Genomic DNA, 18,138 nt, shown 5'->3' with positions numbered 1-18,138 from the left:
CTTTTTGACCAATGCTTCCATTCTATGTCAATGCCTCTTCTCTCACAAAAAGAAAAAAAATACAAACAAACTTCTCATACACAAATGCACACACAATAGATGGTGGTGTCTGATTAATTACTGAGATCTTATGGCACCACTTCCATTTTAGTACTGTTTATAGTTCATGTGTGCACTTGCTAGATTGCACATCTTTTTTTTGTACCTTTCCGTCTGTAATAGGACATTCACAGATTGTTTTTGTTCTTGCCATTGAAACGTTCACTGTGTGCACTTTCACTGAAGATGTTGAAAAACAAGTTGTTAATATTTTTGTGAAATTCTATGTAAAAGATGAACTGTCTTTAGAAATGCTCATTTATAATTTTATTTATTTATTTTCCAAATCATATAATATATGGTGATGTTCACTAATGTCAAAATCAACATTTGAATAAATCTTATTACTGTGTGTCTGCCTATATATATTATTTCATGAATTTCTGTTATTCATATAACAAGGAAAATGCATAATAGAACATAAATATTGATAGATTAAAGGTTTGCAGTAATGTTATAATTGTATCTTTGCAAACCGTAAGTGGTAGTCTAATGAAGCCGATTCGGTGGGGGACATACCCTTACGAAAAAGTACTATAGGAATCTTATAGTATTTTGGGACAAAATATTATAGTAATCTTATAGGAATACTAGGCCTATAGTAATTTGGGACATACTACAGAAGTACGATAAGACTACTATAGAAATACTATAGCAGCTTAAAAATATTATAGAGGTATTACAGAACATCACAGAAGTATGTTATGTTCTGTAATACCTGTATAATATCCTAGAGCTGCTATAGTATTTCTATCGTAGTCTTATAGTACTTCTATAGTAATCTTTTGTCCCAAAATACTATTTTCCTAAGGGTAATTAGGCCATGCATAACCGACACATAGACGTATATTTTCTGTCATTTAACGTCGGTCATTCTCATTAATGTATTTTAAATTGTTTTCATATTTAGATATGACGGCCAGAAAAAATTAAGTTATGTTAAGTTTTTGTTATGTTAAGTTTTTCAGTGCCATTGACTCCCATTATTTCTCGGCGTTTTGCTTCAGTTTTCAGTCCATAATGGCGGCCGCGCCGTCACGTCATGGGGGCAACTGTTGCTGTGGAGCGTTCTATTGAGTTTCGCCTCTTGGCTTCTATACTCTTTGACGGAACTGTGTCACAGCTCCTGTAAGGATCCGCCCCTCCAGAGCAACGGCAGCCAATCAGAAGCCAGATGACATTTATGAATGACTTCATTTATATGCTAATGACTTATGGTTATTCATGACATTTGTCATATTGCTGCAAAAACACTTCTTATACTCCTCTCTGACCTCTGACAAGAAAACATACACACACACACACACACACACACACACACACACACACACACAGATTTTCTGACTCTCAATTAAAAAGTCACAGTGCCAACTAACTGTTCTTGATTAAATGTTGACTGAACAGTTTTGTTTGATCTTTAACAGTGATAATTATTGCCTAAATGAAGCCATTTATGAGGCAAAAGGCTTGTGTGACGTAACTTTATTTCCCATGATTCTCTGCGTCAGCATGGCTGTGATACACATTTAAAGCATCAAGACTCATTCTGATCCATTAGCACTAAAATGACTTCCAGTGCATTTTGAAAACAGAAGGACTTGAAGTATCTTATTGTGATCATGTTTCTGAATGAGTAGCAAGCACTGGAATGTGTGGATCTGAAGAGCTGACTGATCAGGACACATCAGAGCTGCTGATCTCACACACAAACAGCGTCAGATAACCACACCTCTGCAATCCTACAGAGATACGACAGAGAAGATCTGCTTCTGTTCAGATGAGCAGAAACACAGGTCAGATCCTCTGGAGCAGATACAGGAGACTTACTTTAAAAGTCATGCATTACAATAGGGCTGTACATTATATAGAAATTATCGAAATATCGCAAATGTAAATATCGCAATATGCATATCGCAAGGGCGTGCCATATCTGAATCATTTTATTAATAGGCTACTTAAATCAAAATGTTGCAAAAGGTCAAAGTTTTAGTTTGACGCATGTAGCAGAGAACTGCTTGACGTTAAAAAGAGTTAAGTGCAATACGTTGCAGAAAACAACTCTTTGCCGTCTCGTCTGTCTGTCTGACTCAAGCCGCATCTCGCACAGCGTCTCTTCAGTTCTGCCGCACACGTGCAAAGCGCTCGCATACATACAGAGTCAGCACGCAACACAGAGTTGATCCGTCTTTCGCTTCTTCTGAACAGACACATAGACACAGAATTATGTCAATAATATCCGTCTCGACGATCATTCTCGTAAACGCAGTCGGTTATGTTTTAAATTAATGTAAACAGCTGAGAAAGAAATCGGATGTGTATCATTATACTGGATCTGTGCAGCAGCCTATAAATACGTGCTGCTGAATATGTCACTAATATAAATCAAACAGCAAAACAGTTATAACAAAGATTAATCTAAATTTAATTCATAGAGTGAACACTATGCAGTGTTATTTTACACTTCATTATTACATTTCTGTACCTGAATACTACTGTTTATTTTATCTATGCTTGTAAATTGTTTTTGTTTTCTTTCTTTTTTTACTGACTGTTCACTTGTCTTTAATCATGTTTGAACTTTCTCAGACTATAGTTTTTGCTGTGGTATATGAAGAAGTACTTAAAGTGTATGGAAAGCAAAGTTACAATGTTATAAAATTAGTGTATTTTTTTGTATGTTCACACTGATGTTAAAATGACATTTTCTGATTTGTGACATTACTTTTTCTGTACTGCTAAAACACTGCTGGTCACATTCAAGGAGAGTAGTTTTGCACATGTTCAGATGAAGTCACAATAATGGCAGAAGCTTCCTTTGTTTGAGTCTGTGCGTCAGAAATGGAAGTGCTAAAAATCGCTAAAAACGGGCTTCACTTGTCTCAATTGAGTTCCAATTGGGTCGCTGTGTCCATTTCTTTTACTGTCTATGGGATTACTGATGTAAAGGCTTAATTTCCGTACTAATTAATCCATATTGCGCAAAAGGTGCGTAGAATCGTGCTCCTTGAATGCACTCTCAGTGGCTTATGATATGATTGGTTGAATGGTAAGCTCGCATCTGATTGGCTAAAGAGTACGACAGACCCACGTGGGAAGAGAGCTCTGCCAGGAAAGTCTCAAAAACACACACACACACAAATCCGAGTGGATTCGTAGTAAATGACGATTTGTACATTCAGACACTCGTACATTTTAAACATTCAAAGGTTTTTGTGCACAGTTGTATATCTACGAATTGTGTTTTTGCATTTGTGAAATGTATTTTATGAATATATAATTTTATTTTGTGCATGTGAATTGCTTTTTGTGTATATATTTTTTTTTTCACGCACGTGAATTTTTTTTGTGTGTACGTGAATTAGGTTTCATGCATGTGAAATTGTCTACGCATGTGTGAATCGTGTTTTTTGCGTGAATTATATTTGAGACTAATCTGCTTCCATTCTCCTCTGACCTCTGACATCAAGGCATTTTCGTCCACACAGCTGCCGCTCACTGGATATTTTCTCTTTTTCGGACCATTCTCTGTAAACCCTAGAGATGGTTGTGGGTGAAAATCTCAGTAGATCAGCAGTTTTTGAAATACTCAGACCAGCCCGTCTGGCACCAACAACCATTCCACGTTCAGTCACTTAAATCCTCTTTCTTCCCCATTCTGATGCTCGGTTTGAACTTCAGCAAGTCATCTTCACCACATCTAGATGCCTAAATGCATTGAGTTGCTGTCATGTGATTGGCTGATTAGAAATTTGTGTTACCAAGCAATTGAACAGGTGTACCTAATAAAGTGACCGGTGAGTGTATATATTTATATTTATTTATTCATATAAACATTTTATTTTATTTCAGCTTGTTTCCAAAGCAACATTTCTTTTTTTTTCAGTTAAACTTGAGGTACTGAAATAAAAACTATACAGACATTAATAAATACAACTAATAAAATTGACAACATACAACAAGAGTACTAAAACTTTAACTAAAATGAAGATGAAAGCAGAAAATCTAAACACAGATTCTGATTGACAGTATTAAGAATAGTTTCTCAGTGATCCTGAACTGGGCTCTGCAGGTAAACAAACACGTCCTCGGCACTGTTTGTCCTGGTTTCAGTGATGTGAAACTGGTTCAGGTCAGATATTACGCTCTCTTTCCAAGCGCAGGCTGTGGACAGTACAGGGATAAGTTTATCATTTTTCCATTCGGTCTGTATATCACACTTTCAGTCCATCATTGATTTTCTATATTCTCTCTCTGGCAGCAGATGTGTGGATGGAAGGAATAAAAGCTTCACGTTATCGATCAGACCCCCATTAGGACAGAAGCGCTGGACTTTATGGGTCTGGCCTGCATCAGAGCACACTAAAACACTTTCTGAATGTGGAGTGGGATGCAGGTCATGTGCCGTTTAACCTGAAAAACAAACCCATATTTGACCAGAAGAGCAACACGGACGACTAGTTCAGGATAAAGACAGGAAGAACAGCTCAAGAGTCAGCACGAGTCCGCAGACACACACAAATCTGCATATTCACTGACACGCTGAATGAACCACAGAGTGTTATTGTGCGTGAATATGCGTCTGACAGCATTAACATGATAACTCATTGAGTTTAATGAAGAGCAGATCCAGCTGCAGTCAGATGTGGACACACAGCATCAGCAGACTCAAAGCGCTCAAACTCAAGATCAGTCATGTGGGGCATTTCATTAAAAACATGAATTTGAAGTCATGTCATTCAAGTCAATTCAGAAAGACATCAAAACTTACAAAAAGAGTAATCTGAAATGATTCTGTGAGTCATCTCAGTGAGTTATCTGAGCTGATTCAGTAAATCACCTAAACTGGTTGAAGGAGTAATCTGAAATGATTCAGTGAGTCATCTTAAATTGGTCAAGGAATCCTCTGCACTTATTCAGTGAATCATCTTAGCTGATTCTGTCAGTCATCTGAACTGGACCAAGGAGTCATTTGAAATGCTTCTGTGAGTCATCTAACATGATTCAGTGATTGAGTGGGTCATCTTAGCTGTTTCAGTCTATGATTCAGACTGATGAATCCTGTTCTACAGGCTGTGTTTCATTTCAAAAGCTGCAGACTCAGGAGGAAAGAAACACTATTTTATGCCTCACAAGAAATAACAGGCAATTTTAGAATGGATACTTTCCTGAAATGAGACAACCTCAGCGACAAATGATTCATTAAAAATAACCTCACCATTTATTACTAAAACTCTGATCACATTAGACTGATTAATCAACCAATATCTGTCCATTTTTAGGTTATTATACCTACACCCATTAACAGAAGTGATCGGTTTTTATTTTTCATTAAAATATTTGTATATTATATAATTCTTACAAAAAAAGAAAAAAAATGTTTGTGTTTTAATCGCAGTGTTTTTGTATATTACATTTACATTTTTTATCCAAATTCCCTCTAACACTAACAAAAATAAAAATAAACAAAATAAAAAAAAAACAAATAAAAAAAAAAGAAAAAGAACAAGTGTTAGACATAACGCAGTACACGTAGCAAGGGCTTTTTATAATAAAAAAAGAAAAGAAGTAGATAGAATAGCAATAGAGCAGAGAGTGAGAGTATTAGTAGACTGTTTGCTTAATATCTGCTAACTCTTTATTGTGATGGTGTCCCAGCAGACATTCTACTGACTGTAAGTAACTTTACAAGTACATGTTACCTTATTCTACCCCTAACCCCACCAGTCTACTAATACACTACTAACACTCTCATGAGAGTAGGGCTGGACAATAATTCAGTATCAATATGTATCGTGATATCATTTTTTTCAATAACTCAAACACAATTCTTAAACACATATATAAATTACCAGTGTTTCTCACAATCATATCTCATACACTGGTTTATTTGTGGTGGTTGAATAAACATGAGCGCTGCACGTTTCAATATCAAAACGCGGCGAGGGTGTTTTATATTAATGTATCTCTGGAGGGAATCGACTGTCTTCAGAAAAGTTGTACATTTTCATTTTTATCAGATAAAGAAGCGGAGCTGTGATTACAGCGGTTACTGGAGAAACCGCTAGTTTTATCCGTCTAAAAGTGCCTCCTGCTGGCAGAGAATGAATCTGCATTTTCAACAAGCCTGTCTCCAGCAACATTTCCAGCTTTTTTTGTTTTCTGCAGCCTCTGAGCACTTTTCATACCTTTTTTTTCTGGCTGAAACTCATTAGTTTCAATCTATTGTCAGTGTCAGTGTTACGGGCGTCTGCACTGGTAGAAGTCAACAATACATCCATTCACTCTCGACGCTTTCAAAGTGTCTGCCGGGAGCGTAAGAATCTCACATTACTGTCAGCTGTGATGTTCACATTCACATCATCTCCAGTGCAGGCCTGCAGCACACTACGCTCACTACTTCATATTCTGAATGTGGCCCATCAATCACTCTGCAGTTAGATACTGTTTCATTCTCTTTTAAATCATACAGTGTGGGGTTGGGCGATGTAGATGAAATCTACATCATATCATCACTACAGATTATCATCACGATGGATTATAATTTGTGGCGGTTGTTGAATTTTCATTTAACTCTAGATATTTTCGTCTTCGTCTCATCAGCACTTTTTATTTTGGCATGTTCTACAGCAGCTGACCACGAAAGACCACGGTATACACTTTCCATGTTCATTCTGTCTCATGCACAGCTTTCAAAGTTTACTCAAGGATGTGTGTGGAAGGACGAGCTCAACACAGGCACAGTATCACCTACTTGACTCGCTCTGTCTCTACATTCACCTCGTGTCTGCACTGCGTCTGTGCAGGGGTTTGGGGGGGGGGGTCACGATGCCGACACAACATCATGTTATCTGTCAGCCATCAGTGATGGACAATGGCATCATCTACCAGCCCCACCCTAATACAATGTTACATAGTGTTAGATTTAATTGCTACAATTTTATATTTAACCGCTACAATTTTACATGCATTTACCTGCTACAATGTTACATTTAATATCTACAATGTTACATTTAACTGCTACTGTGTTAGATTTAATTGCTACAATTTTATATTTAACCGCTACAATTTTACATTTTACTTTCACATTTAACAGCTACAACTGTTGCATTTAACGTTTACAAATGTATATTTAACTGCTACAGTGTTTCATTTAACTGAACATTCTTGCCGTTTAAACTCTCTGCATTCACACTTACACTCTTCATATCCAGGTGTAGGCCAATCAGCCGTCCATTTAATTGCATAATAGACACTGTAATGACTAGAAATGGGATGAAGGTCTTAAACCACTTAACTGCTCCCTGGAGCCTCATTTGACAAGTCCATGAGTTAACAAGCTGCTGCTAGCTCAGAATGAATCTCCAATGATAACTATCAAGAACTAGTTCACTAAAAAACCCAGCGATCCAACCAGAAAACAAAACAACCAGATTAAAAATACAGAAAAATACAGAAAAAAAATACAGTTATTAGCCTATTAAAAAATGTTTTAAAGGAATATTCACACTATTTTTCTTCCATGTATTCATTTCAACAGTAAACCTCAGTTTGTTCACCAAAAAATAAAAGGGTTTAATCTCATTTGATTTTAAATAAATGTTTAATGCCTTCATTTGATTTTCAGATAAATTTTTCAAAATTAATGATTTCTTTAAAAAAAAAAAAAAAAAAAAGAAAGAAAAAGTTCGTAGGGCCCTTGTTCAAATGTTAAATTGAGAACGGAATAGTTTATTGGTGTAACTGCAGCTGTTTATGGTTGTGTAATTAAAAAGTTTATTAGTGTAACTGCAGCTGTTTATGGTTGTGTCTGTTTATCAGCATTAGGCTAATCAAATGTCTGTTTTATGTCAGCATGTTTTTAACAGATCTTTGATTTGAGAGGCTTATTCTGTTTCTCCAACCACACATCAACACTCAACAAGACACCATCCACACACCCACACCATAAAAGAGACACACAAAACACTGACATCATCAGTGTGAGACACATATTTCACTGTCAGAAAACCAAATGCAGCACAGCATGGCTACGGAAAGTGTTTAGAGACAGTTTCCATCATTTCCTAACAAAACTCCCCCATAAACGCCTGCTGAAGGCTGAGAGACGTGGAGCTTTTAAAGTCAGCTGCTGTATAAACGCTAAAGGTGTAAAACAAGTCAGAGACTGAATGGGACACATTGAGGGAATGCTTTGTTGTGCGTCTGAATCGCTTAACCTTGCCCGACTTCTGAGGCTCTTCAGCTTTCTCTGACTTCTCTTGATTGTCATGCAAATACTGAAGGACTAAAGCCTGGGGAATTTGTAACTTGAGTTTTCAAAGGTTTTCCAACCCGCCTTCAACCCTAATTACATTTCACCTCTTTTGTCGCCAATACAAACTGGTATCAATCCTGAGCATGTTTCCCAGCATATAACTCTGAATCTCCCTGCAGACGCGTTTAAAGTGAGTCCTGGCCTCTTTCATGTCAGAGCACTCCAGACATCAAAGCCATCAGCGTCATACGACGTCTGGAGCCGCTGGAGCCGCGGTCGATGAGAACACACTGAAGAGCATTGGAGACACTGTTCACAGCAGATTCTGGTTCATGAAGATTCACACTGCATTTGTTTATTGAGCGTGAAATCAAAGCACTTGGGTGTAAAAATGTACATGCCAGCTTCCAAAAAACCGACTTAAACTGCACAGCTACAATATAACAAATACTATTCATTCAAATCATATCCCTGCAATTCCAAACTCTCACACTTCAAACTCTCACTCGATTTATACCATTCAGGCACAATAAAACTATTCTTATTGCTTGTAATGATTTTCTGTGGCATTGTCTTGTTTTCGATAAGATTGGGAATGTATTATGCACCTATTAAATAGGCAAGTGTTAACTGTTGCTGTGGTATCGAAATAATCAAAAAAAGTGGAATCGCAATGGCATCTAACAACTTCATTTTCCGAAAAAATAACTTTATTGTGATTAGAGGCTGACCGATGTTCTGGTTTTGTTGATTAATCGGCATCGATAGTTGATTGCTGGAACTTTCAGCTATCGGCAAAAATCCATGCCGATAGTTTTTCCTGGTTGTGTCTGTTGCTGGAGCCGCTGAAGGCTCCGCTGTCAGTATACAGTACGAGAGCGGCCTCTAGAGGCGGAAATCACTGACAGCATGTGCTGTTTGTTTTGACACGTGACTGCACGCTGCACAGAGCAGGACACTTCAGATGCATGGATTTAAAACAGACAACGAAACGGTGTGTACACAGTGCAATATAAAACATGTTTTTATATCTTTACGAAGTCATTAATTTGTTGAGTAGATTATTGGAGAATAGACAGTTGTATGTTTGCTCTCAAGGCTGAGAGGACGCGAGCATTAGCAGCACCTCAAACAGTTAAAACAATGTGATCAAAACAAACGCAAGCGAAACATCAGATTTAAAGCTGTCACACAATAAACCAAAAATAACCCAATAACACCCAGCTGGTCACTTTAATGCATTTGTTAGTCAGTGAAGTTGAAGATTTAAAGCTGTGATGCGAGGAAGCAAATTGACGTCATTCACACAGTTCTCCATTAATTACATTATATTTGTCCCAAATCATGGGACAACCTCATTCAGCAGTTAACTGACCTCATTCAACCACCTCTTCTGTCAGTTTAAATAAAGAACTGCTCTCTGAGGTTTCTGACACTTTAATCAGACTGAATAAGCTCTTTTGCTCTACAGTCATTATATCTGCACTGTTTGTTCACTTCACTGGTTTGCACTCTATCTGCCATGTGCCTTGTGCTGCTATACTTATCTTTCTTTTTACATGACCCTATTTGTATAGTTGTACTTTATATTTTATTATCTGTATTTAATGTTCTACTGTGAGTGTTATCTGTATGCACTGGGGGTCTGAGAGTAACACAATTTTAATTCTCTGTATGTATGTACTGTACATGTGGAAGAATTAACAATAAAGCATGTGTATTGTGCATTTTTCAGTGAAACCACCCACCCCCTTCCCTTTGTCTTTCTATGTGTATTGTGCATTTTTCAGTGAAACCTTTGTCTTTCTGTGGTAATATAGATCACACTTTTCTTTCCAGTTTGCTCTCTTTCCAGTTTGCTCTGTCTTTCTCCGTTTTTTTCTGTTTTTTTTTTTACCGAACTTTTTTTTTTTGATCATTCCGAAGTGACTTTTGCAAACTGATAGACAGTCACTCTAGGGTGAAATTTATCATATCCTGATAGTTAACTTTTTTTTTTTTTTAATTAAAGAAATAATTGAACACTTTTAGGCTAAATGCTTTTAAATGGTCTTGTCATCAGGTGTTTAATAGTGAATATTATGAAAATTCTGTGATGCAATAAACTGTTTTATAATCTGTTGAATTAATCTTTTTATATTTATGATTAATAATTGTATACATTAATACACTTTTATATTTTATAAAGTTAATTTTTTTATAACAATAGTTTAGAAACCATATGTACTTACTGATGATCAATATACAATTTTATATATTTTATGTATAATATTTATATTACAAACAGAAAGTATGATAATAATACTGTTTTTTTAATCTTCTTTTTTAATCGAAATAGGTAAACCATACTTTTAAAATCTTTGTTCAGTTATCTTATGATTTTTAGTAAAATATTGGTATGATCAATGTAGATGTTATATCATATGTATATAAATATGTGCTTTCAGACAAATATTAAATAAATCAAAAAATTTACTCATATCATAATTTGTACGTTTTTTTTTTCCACCATGTTTTCAGATATCCATAATTGAATCACTCTTCTTGTAATATCCAAGGGCTTTACAATTTAAACCAGCGGGACAGGCTGTTTGTTTTCATAGCTGAATATATCATCTCTCGCAGGACTTTTGTTGGTTCGTAATTCAATAAACATGACTACGGGTCCGTTGAAATTGGATTTTTTTTCTACCATTGAAATCCCAATCACAGTCGGGTATTCATTAATATAAATATTTGCTTTAAAATAGCCCTGACAAACTCACACAATATCGGACAAACAACTGTACACTAATATAGTGACTTTACCTCCTACTTATTTTAATAGAAATATAACTCCCACGGCACATAAATCAATATAAATATTGAAATAAAATAATTGATATTTGTTAGGTGTTTCGTAGAAACAATTGGTATACTTAATACAGACGTAAGCTTACGTTATATAAAAAAACCATTCTATTACGCTCGCTGAGAGGTGTGTAATATACTTTCACAGACCAAATATTAAATAAATCCTCTTGACCCCTATCAAAGTCATTCCCAGGAGAACAGATTAGAGCAGGAAAACAGAGCCGGAGGGAATCCCTCAACCGGACGCAGGCTGTTTGTTTTCATGCGTGTGCTGGATTTATCACTCCATCCAAACCAACGCAACCTACTCATTCTGTTCGTTTTCTGCATTTACCACACTTGATCGTGTGCACCATTTAAAACACACAACGCATGACTTTCGTATGGATCGTAATCCCTGCACGGATAACACTCACATCTTCACGGCTAAATAAATATTTAAATAAACCATTGAAATCATTTCTTCAGCAATGTTTAAAAACAATCTATAAAATGTAATTTCTATAGCAATTACTTAATCTATAAAATTAAAATGTAATAAAAATGTAATAAAAAATAATGAAAAATTTAATAAAATCTATAAAATTAAAATTAAGTCAGAAATATGTTAAAATAGAAAAAAATGTGATATCAATATTTTTAATTTAATAGATTTTTTTTAAACAAAAAAATTTTCTGCAGAAAATAAAAAACTATTTTTCTTCTTAAATTAAAAACAAAAAATATAAAGATCACATTTAAATATTTTGTAAAGAAAATGTGACATTTTTAATTTTATTGATTTAAAAGAAATTGTGAAGAATTTTTTAAACCACATTTTTATCTAGTTTTTAAATTGTTGCCTTTATTAGACACAGTGGAATAGTGAAACACAACCTGTGTGCTGACGCCACACCACAGCTTCGATGAAGCATCACAAACTCAACCAAACAAGAACGAGTCAGACATCAACTTTACATCATCCTCCAGCGTTTCGGAAAAGGTTTGCACAAGATGGGTTTAAACTCAGATTAACAGACACATGGCCGAAGCCCAGCAGAGAGCGAGAGCTGACCGCCAGGCTTTAAGTGTTCAGAACAGAGCATCATGGTCCTAATCTCACTGCGTCTATGGGACTGTTCATTTCTCCAGCTGTCTTTAACTCTCTATCACTCATATGAACTTGTCTGAGATCACATCTGTAAGCAATCCTGTTCCCAGCATCCATACAGAGGAAGCAGACTCTCAAATAAAACTATTTCAGTGACAGATGAAAAGAAAAAAGCTGATAATGTGCAGTAAATCTGATATACGCAGCTGCTTGAGAGAGACGCTCCATCTGGACTGAGTAGAACATCTGCATTTACAGACGAGGACCAAAACAGTGAATCAAGACTGAAAATCCAGTGAAACAACATTTAGGCCTACCGTTACAGTACCAGCTAACAAATCTATGTTCTTAAAACGTTTTGCTAATGTTTCTATTAAGTTAGGAAAATTATATTTCTGAATGTTCTCCGAGCATCCAAAATGTTCAATTTTTACATGTTTTCAAAATAATTTTTATTGGTTATATAAACATTATGGGATCATTATGGGAACACAGAAAAATGCTGACCCGTAATGACCAGAAACAAACACCAACTCACTGTAGCTACAGGTTGGCTCGCCATACACCAACCGTTAGATGCTAGGATCAACAGAAGAACACAAAGGGTTAAAACAGAGACCAGACGTATGTGATGTTCCAGTACAAAACACACAAACACTGAAGAAAACAGTGTTTCACTCAGAAACTGCTCAAATTTCACAAATAATGACAAAGAAATGGCAAGTAATGCACTGAATTAAAGTGAAATTTTGAAGCAAAAAGACTGAAATAGTATTTTCCTGTAAAATGTACTCTAATAATCTCTATAATAAACCATTGTTTATATTGTGATTCCAGATCAACATGCAGATCGACATCATTATGACTGATTATGATTATTACGGGTAATTATATTCTTATCTTTCACCTCAAGACTTGGATTATTAATTGCTTTACTTTCTGTGCGTCTCTGACAAACATTAACAGACTGTAATGAGTCTGAGAGCTGGAGGTGTTTCTCTTCATGTCATACTGATGAATTATAGCAGCACAGCACACAAAAAACACACAAAAGGGTTGTCTGAACTGACGAAAATAAAGGTTCTTCTTGAAAACAATGACACATGAGACACTTGATCTTTTCCAATGTGCTATAAACCAAAACACTGACCTGAAGAACCTCTGATGAAACATCAAGAACTTAATCTAGGAATCAACAAAGAATCATATTGATACTATAAGCAATATACAGGCAAAACTACATTACTAACAACTAAAGAACGTTTATTGCTTTTGTTTTATTTATAATTTTAAAAACATGCTGTTTCATAAATAATGACCATTCAGACTAATAACATAATACATAAAGTAAGCCACTCTAAAGGCACCACAGGTGAATGTTTAGCTAACTTGTATTTTTAACTTGTTTTGCATTACAAGATTTTCTGAAATGTTGTTTAAATACACAAATGTGGCATTAGCCTATATAATTAAATCTGCACTAGTTTGCAAATATTTCCAGAAAATAAATCTGAAGAGAGAATTTGGATTTCTCTTTTTATTACTCCGTAAATCAGAAAATACTGTCAACGGACAGAATTTTTTAAATTATTTTTGCCATGTTTTTAGGAATAAAATGTGAATGATATTTAAACAAACCCCTCAGCAAAAACCTTCAGAATATAGAGAGGAATAAAACTCTAAGTTTTGGTGTATGTAAGCGCTGTTGAAGTGGAGAAACAAACTTTTAAATATCTGGACTAGAATTTAAATCTATGTAAAAGAGATCAAGTGCAATAAATTAAACACTTAAATGTTCATTTTGGACTAGTGCTTTCCACTAGTCTGAAAAGACTTGTTATGGAAGCAAAATAGATCAAAATTTTGAAATTGACCAGTGCTTTGCCTGTAGAGTTTTGACTTAACCAAGCAACTCCTGTAGGACTGATCTGAGAGCTGTGCTGCTGGGTTCGTCAGTGTGAATGTGAATGTGTCACAGCTGACACTCTGAATTAGGCTCCTGCAGAACAGCACTAATACCTATTGTCCTCACGCCTGCTCTGATTGGCCTGTTCGAATCCCTGGAGTCACGTGACCTCCTAGCTCTCTCCGGACTGATGTGTGGAGGGTTTTTCATTTGATTCAGTTCTAATGTGCTGATTTTAATGGGTTTTTGACCTCAATCTCTTTTAAACGTTTCCAAGCCCAGACGAAGATTAGAGGAGGGAGATTAAAAACAGGACCTGCATTGTTACCCACAGACATCATGTATTTTATAGTTTAATACTGTAAACTTTGACCATAACTGTCCTCAGAGCAGCTGGTGTTGGCTTTATTAGGAGGTTCCCATGATTGTGAAGAACGTGAAGGTGTCATTTAGCGGTAAACGTGAGGTGTTTTCTTCCTGCTCCATCTGAGATCTTCTCTGTAGAGTCAATCTGTCCATCAGACCTGCATTACTGCTCATTCACATCAACACCTCTACAAACCCTAAACACACTGCAACTAAATGATTCTTGTGTTTACTTCAAATGGTTGTTTTATGAATTTAGGCCATGTTCAGTTAGGTTGGACATTAAGAGTTTCTGTTGTTTAAGTATTTGTGGTTATTTTTACGCTAAAGAAGTTCATGGCAGCACTGAAAATAATTTGGTGCTGGATTTAATTTCTAACTATTTTCCCTCAGAAACTGCTACTAAATTTCACAAATATTCTAATGTAATCCAATAATGTTATTTGCGACTTTAAAAATCACTGTAGTTGTACACAGAAATGTTGCTTCATTCAGTGAACGTAGCGTGTGCCAATGTCAGCGCAGTGACAAACTAAAAATGTAGATGTTTCAAATGAAGATAAATTTATTTCATGTCAACACTTGAAAACAAAAATGAGTAAAATAAAGTATGTACACTGTAAAAAAAAATGATTTTCACAGCTACAAATAAAATTAGAGATTATAATTAGGATACATTTTACATTTTAAATCTACTTCAAAATGTCACGTTTGATTTAATGTATTACTTGCTGTTTCTTTGTAATTACTGGTGAAATTTACTAGCAATTTCTGAGCGGAAATTGTGTATTTTCAGTATATTTATTCACTTTGTTAATTTTACTTAGTAATGTGGATTTTACTTTATGTGTGAATTTCTTTGAAACGTGTGTGCAAAAACTTGCAAAAGAAGTTGTTCCTGTCCCTGTCCTTCAGACAGTCTGAGATGTGTATAATACGTATAATAAAAACAAGAGAGTGTATAATAATAATAAATAACATTAAAATAAATAAATATTTCTTTTAAATAAATAACTAAATTATGTTTTTTAAAAAAACTGAATAGATTATAATAAATAATAAATCAAATTAAATAAACAAAAAATAAATAAACAGTTCATTTAAACAAATAAAAATATATTGTTTTAAAAAATTATAATTTGATACAAATAAATAAACATTAGATTAAAATAAATAAATGCAAAATGTGAGTACATATTTTTTTTTAACTTAAGTCAAGAAATAATTAAATAAATAACACACCTAAAAGTATAGTACTATTAGTACAAAAATATAAAAATAATAATTAATTAATAGAAACTAAATATTTTTCAAATACGTTTTGACATTTAATTGTTAATTAATTAATTATTATTTCATATTTTAAAAATTGGGGGTTTATTCAAGAAATGATATAGATGCCTTATAAATTTCAGAAATACTTTAACTCAAATATTTCTGCTCGAAAATGAATCACTGTATAGGACCAGGCTCATGTTTAGAGGTGATGGAGACTCAACGTTAGTGAAGGGTTAGGGTCAGTGAAGACATCGTCCCTGCGCTGGACACTTGTCCTGAGGCTTCAGTCACACAGAGGTCACACGGAGTGCAGCGGTGCATGCTGGGAAAGAGGACATTCCAGAGCCCCGTCTCTCGCCCCGTCGCCCAAAACCTCCTACTGAAGATAAAGACGAGAACAACGAGCCGCCAACAGACACACAGCAGACAGACCGTCTTTGTCCTGCGCTTCCCCCGTCCACACACACATCTTAGTCCTGTCTCCGTGTGTGTGTGTGTCCTCTTGTAGAGCACAACATCAGAGCATTAACCTGTCAACACAGCGTCCCGTCTGATTAACCTCAAGCAGAGAAAACGCCACACAGGAGGAAGAGGAAACACAGGAATACTCGATTCTGATTGGTCACCGGTCTCATTCTGAGCTCTAAAGACTCTGAACTGTGTAACTGATCGTTTCAGTCTTAGTGAAATCATTCAGTAGCTCATGTCCATTAATTGATTTATTGGTTAAGTGTCTGTGTAATGAGATGTAATGTCCAGTCAGACGGTCAGTTTTCACTGGTTAGTGATCTGTTGAGTCTGTCGATTATCCTCATAACACATCACATGATCTAACGAGTAACGATGATCTGCACCAGTCCAGATGTGATACTGATTTTATACAACAATTCATAAACAAGAATTAATATTGCTACATTTCACACACAGTATTAGTCTCTTGCTTCGCTCCTGAACGAATCAGGAGGACAGGAACGCTCTCACAGAAACTGAAATATTAATGTGCTTTAACATACTTTCAAAGATGCCTGAAGATAGATCATAATCAGATGCAAAACAGATGCAATTATTCAAAAGCATTTTGACATAATTCAGAAATAATGTCAAGCAGGAATAAACAAGCAGAACATTATGAAGCATTACTGGAGAACATGATTTAGAAACATCACTGGACCGAAAGAGCTCAGTTCTGTAGATGATCTCAGATCAGATCCTACAGCTCGCCCAAACACACAGAGATTGAGGATTCATGTTAGTATTCATACTGGTTTATATTAGCATTCATTAATGATGGAAATAGAGGAATGGACATGCTGAGATGCTGAACTAATGATCCGCTGAAAGACAAAAGCATCAGTGCAAATGTACTTTTTCAACAAACTTCCCAGAAGACTGTGAGCTCATCCCTGACATGCTGACGTTACAGGAACACACACAGATTTCTAATGCATTACAGAAGTCTCTTCTGCTCACCAGAGCTGCATTTATTTGATCTAAAGTACAGTAAAAACTGTGAAATACTTGTTTGAAATTCTGATAATATTTCACTGTGAGCAGAAGAGACTCTTTTAAAACATCAACAAACTGTATTTACTCCAGACTTTTGACTGCTAGTGTACGCACAGTATATATCCTGAATATTATCAAAAGGCTGAATATATAAGCGTGTATTTGTGTTTGTATATGTCTCAGCTCAGTTCAGGGTCAGTTTATATATCAGCTGGAATCTGTGCAGGTGTTTTTAGACGATTTAAAGCAAACCTGTGCAGGAGAGGGAGGAATCTGCTCAAGAGACACTTGAAAGGGTTTCTGGAGCAGGATTTGGAGACAAAAGCAGGCCAAGCGGAGCTCAGAGACCACCCCAGCGCCGCTAAATATTAATATGACACACAGATCTCCAGAGGAATCCGTGATGACATCAGGACTCAGTGTGTGAGTTACTGTCATCTTTCATGGGTTTGTTGAGCGTCAGAATACCCAGCATGCCTCAGCAGCCCACAGGCTGGAATAAGCAGCACTCGCGTCCTACGACACGCTTCTTTCCCACGACACACGGATCATCCGTGTCTCACACAAACACGTGTCTGCGGAGCCTCGGCTAATGCGGCCCATCTGCTGGGTATGGATCGCTGGGAAGCTGAAGTGAACTCAAACACAGACTCAGTCATGCACTGTCCCAAATACTCTCACCCTGAACGTGACGGGTGAGCTGCTATTGTCCCGTCACCCTGAAACACTCCGCATCAGCAGACCATGGAGCGCCGCACTCATTAGCATTATATTAATTAGGAGATG

At 35.9% G+C, this 18,138-nt stretch overlaps 1 protein-coding gene across 1 annotated transcript in view; it reads right to left on the bottom strand.

Moving 5' to 3' along the window:
* Positions 1–18,138, bottom strand: part of LOC109066829 (neuronal cell adhesion molecule-like) — a 70,410-nt gene that overhangs the window by 51,229 nt on the left and 1,043 nt on the right. The gene's annotated exons all lie outside the window — the stretch shown is intronic.

Source organism: Cyprinus carpio, chromosome A25 (assembly GCF_018340385.1).
Source record: "Cyprinus carpio isolate SPL01 chromosome A25, ASM1834038v1, whole genome shotgun sequence".
Lineage (NCBI taxonomy): Eukaryota > Metazoa > Chordata > Actinopteri > Cypriniformes > Cyprinidae > Cyprinus > Cyprinus carpio.
This window is presented reverse-complemented; position numbering and strand designations above follow the sequence as displayed.